This window comes from Larus michahellis, chromosome 3, assembly GCF_964199755.1.
Source record: "Larus michahellis chromosome 3, bLarMic1.1, whole genome shotgun sequence".
In the NCBI taxonomy this organism is placed as follows: domain Eukaryota; kingdom Metazoa; phylum Chordata; class Aves; order Charadriiformes; family Laridae; genus Larus; species Larus michahellis.
This window is the reverse complement of record NC_133898.1, coordinates 30,432,077-30,443,978: the sequence shown is the minus strand read 5'-3', so window position 1 is coordinate 30,443,978 and position 11,902 is coordinate 30,432,077. Positions and strand designations below refer to the sequence as shown.

Below are 11,902 nucleotides of genomic sequence, written 5' to 3'. Positions count from 1 at the left end.
CCCTTTTTGGCAGCAGCCTGTATTTATGCCAACCCATTTACTAACATGACCATAACTTCCCATGTTGATACACATAAACATGTTGAAAACTCTATCATCAATAAAAACATTAGTTCCAGGCACTAATTTGTGGGAACGTCACTAAACCCCATGGCATCCGTGAAATAAAAGTGTTGGAGCAGGACAGAGCTCATTTCTTTCATCTTGTCACAAGGTTCACTCCTGAGAGATATTACTGTAATTTCCTTTAAAAACATCCCCTTAGTCAGCCATACAGTGTCTCTGGGTAATCTGCTCCAACATCTAACAAATCTCATAAGAAAGCTCTTCCTAAAATACTGCTAAGTCATCTGGTCTTTAAAGGTAGTAAAAACCCTTTCTTCTGTGGGCAGAAAAACCACCAACCCTTTGTGCGTTTGAAAACTTGCAAAAGGGTTGCTGTAACGCCCCTCTGTCTGCTCTCGCTGCCTTTCAGTCTGAACAAACCCAGTTCTTCCAAAGCTGCACAAGACTTTTGCTGTTAGACTCCGTTCTTCGGGACTCGTCATTTCACCTTCACAGCATGACATCGGTAAAGAAACACAGTAGTTAGGGAAGCCTCGTATGCTCAAAATGTAATTAATTCCTAGTGAAAAGCACTGTTGTTCTTCAAGGCCTTATGGATTTCTACCCTGGTTTTCACACTGCCTTTTGTTCTTTGTTGAAAAAGTAAACTGTCAAAAAACAGAGTTAATAACACCACAAAGTTATAACAAACTACCACCAACCCTGAAAATAAAAAGAACATGCAATCTTTAAAGTGAGTTCCATTTGTATACTAACATATGGTTTTTGCTAAACTGCCAAAATAAAATACATTCATTTATAGGATAACAAATTAAAGAAGATAATGCACAAGTTACTCTGCCATACAGACGCTAAACAAAAAAGAAATTCAAACTATGATGGAAAAAACAATGATGATTTTATTTATTTTTTTTTTACATTTAAATCAATAAAGCAGTTCTTAGTCTACAGGTTCTTACCCCCAAAAGCTTGCAGGCTAAGTACACATACATGAATACTTGCTTGTGATTAACACTATTTGTTGTCTTATGGAAAAAGCAATGAGAAACAAAAGTTAGACCTTAGAACTAAGGCAAGTCCATAGATTAACAAGTACATGCATGTCTATCAAAAGGAAAGAATTTGGAAAACATCTGTGCATCTTACTGAAACTGTTCAATTTATTACTACAACTCATTTTAACCAAAATGCTCCAGACACGGGCAAAGTTCGGCCTGAGGTTCCTAAACATTCCATTATTTCTGCAGCCTAAAGTTAAACGAAACTTTTAACTCAAAGAAATATCCGGTTGCACAGCTGACTGTAGACCTAAGAATTGAGAAATTTTTGTATTCCCAAACAGCCATAACAAATTTGTCAAAAAATTAATATGGACACTTTTCCAGTTTTGTAATTACGGAATTTCCTCCAGACTTTTTATGGGTAACAATGGGTACAGGACAAGAGGTAATGGGCACAAACTTGAGCATAGGAAGTTCCACCTGAACATGAGGAGGAACTTCATTACTTTGAGGGTGGCAGAGCACTGGAACAGGCTGCCCAGAGGGGTGGGGGAGTTTCCGTCTCTGGAGACATTCAAAACCCGCCTGGACGCGTTCCTGTGCAACCTGCTCTAGGTGACCCTGCTCTGGCAGGGGGGTTGGACTAGATGATCTCCAGAGGTGCCTTCCAACTCTATGATTCTATGATAACAAAGATGGAAAAATAAGCCAAAAATCCTGCATTTTGAATGGGAAAAAAAAAATCTCAAAATAAAACTGATGAGAGAGTACACAGCCAGTCTTTTATTTATACATCTAACATTTGGAGTGTGGGCTAGCAGGGAAGAACTGTTCCTTCTTAGAACAGCCCCAAAGGGCAGAGAAAAAAATTTCCCCATTTGGACAGCATGCCACCTCCTGTTGAAATAAATGGAGATGGACATGCTGTCCTTCCAGATTTAGAAAAACAAAGCAACAAAACCACAATTCAACACAAAAAAAATCCCCACAGACCCTGACTAGGTCATCAGCTGCTATCATCATTCTCCTCACTGCAGGTGTCTCTACTCAACCCTGTCCTGCCCATGATCTCTCCCGGTCTCACAGCAGAGGCAGCGACCCACTGAAGTGTTATTAACCAAAGGAGGAAAAGAAATTAACCACAGTTTCTTTGGTTCTGGGTCTGGTAATTTTTTTGTTAACATTTTTATTGTGTACTTCAGTTGGCTTTGTTTCTCCTGTATCTGTGTCAATACAAAACAAGGCAAAAGGAAGCAACTTGGGTGCAGCTTGCTTGAATTCTACCAGAATGCAGGAGACCCCACTAAGTAATTTTAATAAATATTTTTATTTCCATGCCCTGTCCACAACAAGCCTAGGAATCCATAGTTCTGGGTGACAGTTTTTTGATAAGCAGCAAGGAGCACTGCAACCTGTATTACTGTTAAGTTACTGACCACATTTTTATCTCTCAACTGTGGTCCAGTAGTCACTGATTTAACAATATAAAAAAGCCACTTTTAATCCTACATTTTCATAATATGATGTACAAAGAACAAAACCTAGTTGGTTTAGGCGCAGATTCAGAAAAATAACTCCTAGTTAGGAATGTGCTTGCGCTAGCTAGTTGGTCTTCCATCTCTTTTTTTTCCTACTTTGTCCCTAAAACATCCGCTTTTAGCCACTGCCCTTGATCTAAACTATGTGATTAGCTTCCTGAACAAACTTTGGATTCTACTGTACAGCAGTTTCCAAAAATGTAACAATACGAAGAAGAAATCCTAAATAATATGGAGTCAGATTCCACAAAATACAATGTATAGCCTAAACTCTCTAGTTTAATTTAAAAGCAGAACAATCTTAAAGACGTCACTGCTTGTTCTCCGGACAGAAGCAACCTACCTGTAAGGCTGGCAGTGGTGAAGATGCCACTAGCACCTCTTTTACAGCAGCCTCTCCAAGAAACACACTTCAAAAGTTACACAGTATAAAACTATACTCAACACAGTGAGTAAGTTTCTTACACAGGGCTTGTATTTCACAGCTTTTGCCTTACCCGTGCTCTGAATTCCTGTGTTGAAGTTATGCATTTTATAAGGTTGATTTCTTACCTCACAGCTTCACTGACCATATCTGCTGCTTGTATGATTTCGATTTCAGAAGGTTTGCCAACAGACAGAAAACACACCCTCCTCCAAAAAAAAAAAAAAGCACCCTACAACAGGGAAGGAAAAAAAAAAAAGCAAAACTCTTCTCACTTCATTTCAAAGCTTTTACTTTACTAAGCCTAACATTTCATCATGTATTTCCCACTTACTGATCTTCCTGTCAACAGGCTGGATTACTTGCAGTATTTGCTTTCTCTGCGGACAGAACTTTGTTGCATTCTTTGCCAGTTGGAGGGATACACAGAAGTAGCCAAACAACTCAGCAGAACAGATCTGGAAAGAAAGAAAGAAAAAGGAAAAAAAAAGAAAAAACACCAACCACTTTATAACTAGCTTAGTATTGATATTTTTTAAAATTTAAAATGTTAATATAGTGATTACCAATTTTCTCATTCTAACTAATCTCTTACCATTATCTTCTGCAGTTGCACTGAGAAAAAAAAAATCCTAATTTTCTAAGTTTGATCTTACCTTAATAGCATTTTTTCCATGGCCTTCATCAGCACTGGTCTCATATCTAGTCCTAGTGACACTTGGATACCTGCTGTGGGGTTTTTATGCCTTTTTTAATTTTGGTTAATTTTGTTACAATATATTCAGCTCAGGCACTGCCAGTTACAACGTTCATAAGGAGCTCACATTTTACAGATGTTCAGTCATTAACATAGATGGTCTATGAAATTCAAAGTGTTTAAACAAATAGAAGAGGATTCCTTTTTGTGCTTCCATTGATTATTGTGAAGCAAAAACTGCTACCAGTTAATTGACATGAAAGCTTCTGTGTAAAGTCATGCAGTACAGTGAAATATCAGGACATTCTTTAAAAAAGACGCGCCATAATACCCAAGCCTATCTCCAGCTACCTAACCAAAATACAGTGTATGGCACAAAGGAAGGTGAAGTTAGGGAATGAGTGGTTGGGCAGGGACACACGCTTGTTGAAAGTGAACGCCATGCATGAAACACCAGCAGAAGCGTCATCTACCAAAGATGCCTTTGGCAGTTCTGCAGTATCAGGAGGGAGTGGAGCTCTAGGAGCGGGCTCGGAGTGCAACTCTGAAACCTGGATCATCTCTTTGGTTTTTCAGAACACTAGATGTCTGACACAAACAGACCTCCTAACAGGCTCCCAGATCATAACGTATTTCAAGCTCTAATTAGGTAGACACTTAAACCAAGGATAACAGCCACCTTCATTAAAAGGGGTGTAATTCAGATGAAACACAGTGAACTATATATGAGCAAGTAAAAACCTCACCTCCAGCATAAGAGAGTTGGTTGAGAGTGAACTTGAAGTGGGTATTTTTCTAAAAATCTATCATGGAAACCAACGATAGCAAGGTCCTAGTGGTATCCAGCATTTTCCCCCTAAAGTTATACAAGCAGGAGTTTTGCTTTTTCCTCTTGATTTAGCAAACACTCTGGCAGAAATACTGTGAACTGCTGAATCTTCCCAAGGAGAATCTTCTTAGTGTAGACTGACCTTTTATGCATTCATCCATACCCTCAAATGCAAGATTGTGGATTTCAGTTTTATATTTATGTAGCTTTATCTGCCTAAAACAAGAAAAGACAGGTTCACCATTCCTGAAAGCGTTATATACTACAACCTGAAGAGCCAGACATAGCCATATTGATTTGTTCGTTGTTGAGTTGGGTTTTTTTAACAGAACAGACTTAAGAGAACCATTTGTACTCCTAGAAAAAGCCAGGGAAATGGTATTATAATAACAATTTCCATACGGGAAAATAAATCACACGTATTTCAGAAAAATTAACAATTATATTTTTATTGCTTGCAACTCCATCTTACAGATATTCTCAAAATGGAACCTCTTGCTGATCCTTCCTAAACTGCATACTTGAACCGTGGATTATTACATCAACCAAACAATAGTTACAGTAGGAAAAGATATGATACTTGAATAGCAATAATGTTCTGGTATCTACACAGTCCAGCCACACTGACCTTCAACATCCAGCAGAGTTCCATAACACAGGGATTTCTAAGAAACAGTATATACTTTTCTATAGAAACCATGAGATGGAAAACAAAAACACAAGCTCTTGTAATACCTCAGGAACCTTCTTTTTGTCATACACAGTCAGTGTTATTTTCCACTTTACACCTCTGCTGCCCTTAAACCACAAGAAGCCAGGTATGACAAGCTATGGAGAACAAAATTTAGCAGGAAATTCCAGGATGCTGTAGCATAAAAAGTTATTACAGTGCAAGGCCCAAGACATACAGCAAAATAAGCGGCCACTACTGGCTCCTACACCACTCTTCATACATTTTTTTCACATGCAAAGATACATCATCTTCCTCAAATGAGGTTCTTAACGCTACTACCTTTGGTTCTTCAAATCCCTCAAGATTACTCCTACAATGACACTGTGGCTTAAATGGATGGGCAATACAGGGTTATAGTAATTTTACCTGGTTTGTTCACATTAACATATTACTGATGTTTCCCTTACTCTCCCTTGGTTTTCCTCATGTTGGTTATGCACACTGACTGAATCCTCATTAAACAGTAAGCTGTCTGGGGCAAGGTTATCTCTTTTCAGGATTAGGCACACAACATAGTAACGTACCAGAACAATTTTTGGTTTTATTCTGGTATGTGTTAAAGGACATTCGTCTCAAGGGAAGTGAGGGTTTGGTATTATTAACCGCAAGAAAATCTTGCACAGTATGTTCCTTTCATAATGTTACTTCGCAGAAGCAAAAGGAGGAGAAAAAAATAGGAGGGAGCATAAACATCATTAACTCACAGCAAATGGTCACCTCTTCAGGTACAACAGCAATGGACACCCTGACAAGAAAGAATAAAGCACAAGTTTAGCACACATTTCACTAAGTACGTGAAATCAAAGCAGTTGTTTTGCTTTACATTTAAAAAAAAAAAACAAAAACACACACACAAAAAAAATCCAAATGCCATGCAGGAGAAGTTATGTTTCTTACATGAGTCCAACAGCTTTAAGTATCAGGTGAGATCTGCTTTCCACTGAACAGTCCTATGAAAAGTAATTTAGGTAACTATACACAGAAGTAAGACAGGAGAAAATAAAAGCACACTAACTTACCAATACAATTATAATGCTTTTTTTTTTCCTGTGGGAAACAACTGGCCCTAAACCCAAATTATTTGAAAAGAGATGCCACCATTTCAGCCATGTATATGAACTATTGATACACAGACTGAGATTCTTCACCAACAATACTGAATGCCAGCGTTCTAATTCAAAGACATACTGCCAGCTGTTACCAAAATTTACTTTGAAGTGGGTATGGAAAAACATAAGCAGTTACATGATGTCTGTAAACTGACTTTCTGAAATGACCTGTTGTCCCAAGTTGCCTACGTAACATAAGGTTAAGCCAGCTAAACTCAGGCTTTTCCCACAGTGTGTCATAATTATCAACTGGACACAGAACCCTCTTTACTTTCTGCAAATGGTACAGCTTACCAGATATTCAGGTTAAATGTAGAGAAATTAAATAATGAGACTGAAAGGGCTGATCAGGAATGCTTGTCCCTCCTGTCAAGAAAAAGAGGATATTCAAAAAATCTTAATTTTTTGCTTAAAAGAAAAAAAAAAATCACCATACATTGTCAGTGAAACTCACTGCTATAGAAAGTCACTGAAACAAGAATCTACAAATACATGAAGGTGGAACAGGTATTTTCCTAACACATCTAGAGGAATAAAAACTTCTTTTTTTTTTTTTTTCAAAAGATACCAAGCTTTACACTTCAGAGTTTCAACAAATCTTTAGAAGACCAAGAATAGGCTTCTTGCCAAGAGAGAATGGAGATTACGGCATCTGCCCCAAAATGAGTTGCTCCATAGACTTCGCTGTTCGTAACTGTCAGGATCAAAGTACTGAACAAGATGGATGTTAGGAGTAACCCGTTACGCTAGTTCTTGGATAAGCCTTCCTACAGTGCAAGAAACCATTTCAAAATACTATTTTTAACAGAGTGACAAGTCCTAACATTCCCAGCTTCATTCAACGTATCAACCGCCAACACCGTACAAAACAGCCTAAGTCTCCAATTTTGGCAAAGGTTTCGGAAGAGCATGATTTGATCAGCTGGTGGGAGGTGAAACAACAACAGAAAAGCATTTACAACTGCTGAAGTCCTTAGAATTCTCAAAGGAACTGCAACATGATTTTCTCCATTTCCCAATAATAAGTTACTGGCTGTCTTTATACAGTCTATGTAGTGCTAACTAAATTGCAAAAGAATTCCATTCTGTTTTGGACAGCAGACAACTCTTGAAGCTTACAACTGGAAGTCAGCACTGCAAAAATAAAGCAAACAAAGAAAAAAATCTCAAATCTCAGTTGAGGAATACTAACGGCAGCAAGTCTGTTAGCGAGTGTTTTATTGTTGCATTTCACTGACCAGTTAATAGAACAAATTTTTACTGATTTCTACCTTAAGAAAACATTAATACTAGAATTCAGAAATACTAGTAAGTGCCCAGAGACTGATGGCCTGACTTTCCAGAGCTGTGGAAAACCCATGGCTTCTCTTATCTTCCATTGGTTCCACTAAAACACGGAGGCTTTGGAAAATTCGAAAACATTGAATGGAACAGAGCAACCACCATCAGTCTGAAAGAACTAATAAATCTCACCCTGTCCACTCTAAGGCTCCCACTTACCACCCAGCAGGCCAAGTTGTGTTTAATGTAAAAGAAACACAGTACTTGACAGATGACACCTATATATTTTCTGGCAGGGGAGTGAACAGACTCCAACCAGTGTAATTTATTTGAAATTACCTTGATTCCAGGCATGCTTTTCTTAATGTGTTTATGAAGACAAAGAGCATACTTTTCTTTATGAAACATTCATACCAAAGGAAATTATAAATCTTCACATTAAAGCACAAGTTTCCAGGCTAGATATTGCCAAAGGGGTTCACGGTCATCACATTTTCTGTGTGTTTCACACAACACACATTATACATTCATAATTTTTCTGAAGAAGCAACACAAATTAATCCAACCTTTTTCTAAAAAGACAGATTTTAAATGGTATAAAGTGACATTCACAAGCCTGGAAACTGTCAAAATGCTCTTTCCAAAGAAATCCAACAAACAAACAAAACTTTCACTGCAAGATAAAAAGGCCAAGCATGTGATCTGCAGCACTTTTATGAGCTAGAAATTTCATAGGTGAGACGGATATAACATATAAGGAAGACATTGAGGGGCTGATGCGCATCCAAAGAAGAGCAACAAAGCTGGTGAAGGGTCTGGAAGGCAAGTCTTATGAGGAGTGGCTGAGGGAGCTGTGGTTGTTTTGCCGGGAGAAAAGGAGGCTGAGGGGAGACATCACTGCTCTCTACAACTATCTGAAAGGAAGCTGTAGCAAGGTGGGGGTCAGTCTCTTCTTACAAGTAACAGGTGATAGGACAAGAGGACATGGCCTCAAGTTGCACCAGGAGAGGTTTAGATTGGAAATTAGGAAAAATTTATTCTCTGAAAGGGCTGTCAAGCATTGGAACAGGACACCCAGGGAAGTGGTTGTGTCATGATCCCTGGAGGTACTTAAAAGACATGTAGATGTGGCGCTTTGGGACATGGTTTAGTGGTGGACTTGGCAGCGCTAGGTTAATGGTTGGACTTTATGATACTAAGGGTCTTTTCCAACCTGAACGATTCTATAGTAATATGGGCATATGAAACCATCTAGTGTTTTACGAAATTATTTTGTTCTGAATAAACAGCCTTTGCTTTCCCATACCTCACCACCCAACAGTTAATGCTACCATTATCTTTCACTGCAGGGTCATAATAATGACACAATCACAGGAGTCCACAGTCTAAGAGCCTGATTTTAAGCAATGAGTTCCAAGAACCTGCTCTAAGAAAGATGAGTGCAAGAGGCCTCAAATCTGCATGGAGCAACCTCAGAAGCCATGTGGATCTGAAGCTCATTTAATTCATGGATAGTGAAAACTCTTTCCCTTTGAGCTTCTATTTGTACTAAAGCCTTTTAACAACTCTGTTAAAAGCAAGAAGCAACTGCTTCACCTTCCTTGTTTGCAACCTCTCCATTCCTTAATTCCTTTCCTCTCTGTTGATACCCACTTTGCACTCCAGCAATCCCTCCCCTCCTGCCCAAACACAACCTTTCCCCCTGAGACTATGACTTTGGGAAGTAATTTTTAAGAAGAAATGCATAACCTCCAAGAACAAAAAACTGGCAGGCTCATAAAAGGAATCTTTAGACTGGCCCGAGTCATACCTTCCAAATGCACTGGTTACGTTGCTGTCCCCTATGGCTTATGTTTAGAAAGAAAAATTGAGAATAAGGATATATATGGTAATACTAGTCTAAGCTAATTCCTTATGTGTAGTTTCTATAACAAATGCAGGACCAATTTGACAAACAGTCTACTTTAGCATACATCTAATCCATGAGCACCCAGATACTGAATGCGACAGAAGTACTGGGGGGGGGAGGAAGACGACTTCCATACAAAAGAAGACATATTCCAAGGCAAGCCAACTTTAAGATTGCACAGCGAAAAAACTCACTACATGCATTTGGTAATATTTAAATGCTTGACTTAGTGAACCTATTTTTTTTAATGTAACCTCTGAAATGGGAGTTTTAACAGTAGCCACACAAATAACAAAAATAAAAAGAGGCAACCTCTTCAGACAATTCTCCTCCCAACCATACTGACAAGAAATCTTTATTCCTTTCAGGAAGAAACTTCACAACACTTGTAACAACTTAGCATTCCTAAAAGCTGTGATAGGTCATTAAAATTTTCAGTGGCTTTATCAGTTAAAAGAACTGATAGACATATGCAGTCATAATGCTGTGCATATGCCCAAGCCTCACATCTTTAGAAAATAAAGCCTCTAATACTCAGTTTTAGGAGAACTAAAATAACAAAGCCCAGTTTCCTGCAAGCTTTCTTATTGATTTTGTGTCTAAAAATTGCAAACACTGGTTGAAGATCTTCCTGTTGTTCTGTTTTTTGTGAGTGCTTTCTCTTACGTGAATTCTATTGTGTACATTAAAATGTGAGATCGCATTACACTTTTTTCCCCTCAGTTGCTGAGGCACTTGCAGGTACTCAACCACCTTTTTCTTCTACCTTCGCCTTACTAGTCTTCTTTTCCAACTCTTGGAGAGAGAACAGCAAGCATACAGGACTCGGAGCTTGTTCTTTACCATTTTTGATGGTCAGCTGCCAAAAGCTGTCACGAAAATCGTTCTTCAAAGACCACAATATTCCCAGAGCAGAAAGGATCTTGACAATGTTCTTCTGCCATATTCTAGGAAGCACAGGTAAATCAGAGGTTTTTCAAAAGCATATAATTTGACCATATTGGGCTGATTTCAAGGCAAGTATCAAAGAGCAGCATCCTGCAGTCATAGTAAACTACATCACATTACAATCCTACTGTGAACCACTAGGGACACTTAGTAGTCACAAGTAGGGACACAAGCAGTCATCTTTCCTTAACCTCACCATAAGAAAGCAACTGTACCATTCTAGCTAGCACTCCTAAATCAACTTGGGGCAGGCAACTGCCAGGGCAAAGTTCGGGAAGAATGGCTGAGATGTGACAAAGTGTAATGGATTGTGTCAGTCATAGCTGGAACACGAGACTTGACTACAATATCTAGCAATGGTAATTTAACAGCTAAATTTATACTTCTTTTTTTTCCATACATCAGGCAAACAGACCACCACGTTATCACTGCATCATTAAAAACAGCTTTAAGACATACTTAAAGTATAGTCACAATAACATTAAATGTATTTGTGCAGAAACAAAACCTGAATAACACATCCCCAGACTAAGTAACAGGACTATCACCTGATCTGCAATCCAGCCTCTATCTGGAGCCAATCTCATCAGATTTTTCCCTCTCAAAACCTACATATTTTGATATGAACTGGGTGGTGACACCTGAGCACTGGGTAACACACTGGATTTACGCGAAATAAATAAATAAAAATAAATAATTTTGCGCGTTTAGGAAGAAAAACCAGCACCGTTTCACACACGCCCCCACAGCACCTGGAACCACCTGCGACGCCGCCCGTTTTCTGCTACCGGCTTCCCTGCGCCCTCAGTCCCCTCAGCCTGACTTGACCCCTGATCTGAAGCGTTTCCCCACAAGCCGCGGCTCGGAGGGCAGCCCCGACTGCAGCCCTGCTCGCTCGCCCGCCCGACCGCCCGCTCGCCTGCTCACCGCGCCGGCAGCAGCCGCCATCGCCTTCCACAACCGGGGCCCCGCCCCGGCCCGGCCCGGCCCGGCCCGGCCCGGCCCTAAGGTGACCGCCCTCCGGCCTCGATCCCCCCTCAGGCGCCACTCCCCCCTCAGGTCCCGCTCCGCCGTCCCCGCCTCACCCGGGCGCTGCCCCGCCGCCAGGCCCCAGCCCGCGCCCCCACCTCTCCCGCGCAGCCCCTTCGCTGCGGCCGGGCACCTCCCACCCCTCACCGCGGACCGAGCCACCCCTCCCCGCCGGGATCCCTGCGCCACCGGGGGAAATAGTCCCCTCTCCCCGCCGGGGGAGCCCCGCGGCGCGGCGGCGAGTCCCCGATAGCGGCGCGGCGGAGGAATCGCGCTGCCTGGGCTCTGCCCGGTTATCCCCGCCCCCTCGGCTAGATCCGGTCGGGCCGGCGCGGAGG

The 11,902-nt window shown here is 40.6% G+C and overlaps 1 long non-coding RNA gene across 6 annotated transcripts; it reads right to left on the bottom strand.

Annotated features, from left to right (window-relative positions):
- LOC141740594 (uncharacterized) lies at positions 1–11,865 on the bottom strand. 6 transcript variants are annotated; one of them, XR_012586079.1, is made up of 9 exons: positions 11,712–11,855; positions 10,431–10,534; positions 6,692–6,763; positions 6,186–6,238; positions 5,993–6,033; positions 4,473–4,771; positions 3,364–3,487; positions 3,158–3,261; positions 1–713 (listed from the first exon to the last, which is right to left on the bottom strand). It is a non-coding gene; the product is annotated as an uncharacterized LOC141740594 (long non-coding RNA). The 6 variants fall into 6 exon arrangements; XR_012586083.1 differs by lacking the exon at positions 11,712–11,855 and adding an exon at positions 11,463–11,515; XR_012586080.1 differs by having other exon boundaries at positions 9–713; positions 10,295–10,534; positions 11,712–11,865.
- Between the last annotated feature and the right edge of the window lie 37 nt (positions 11,866–11,902).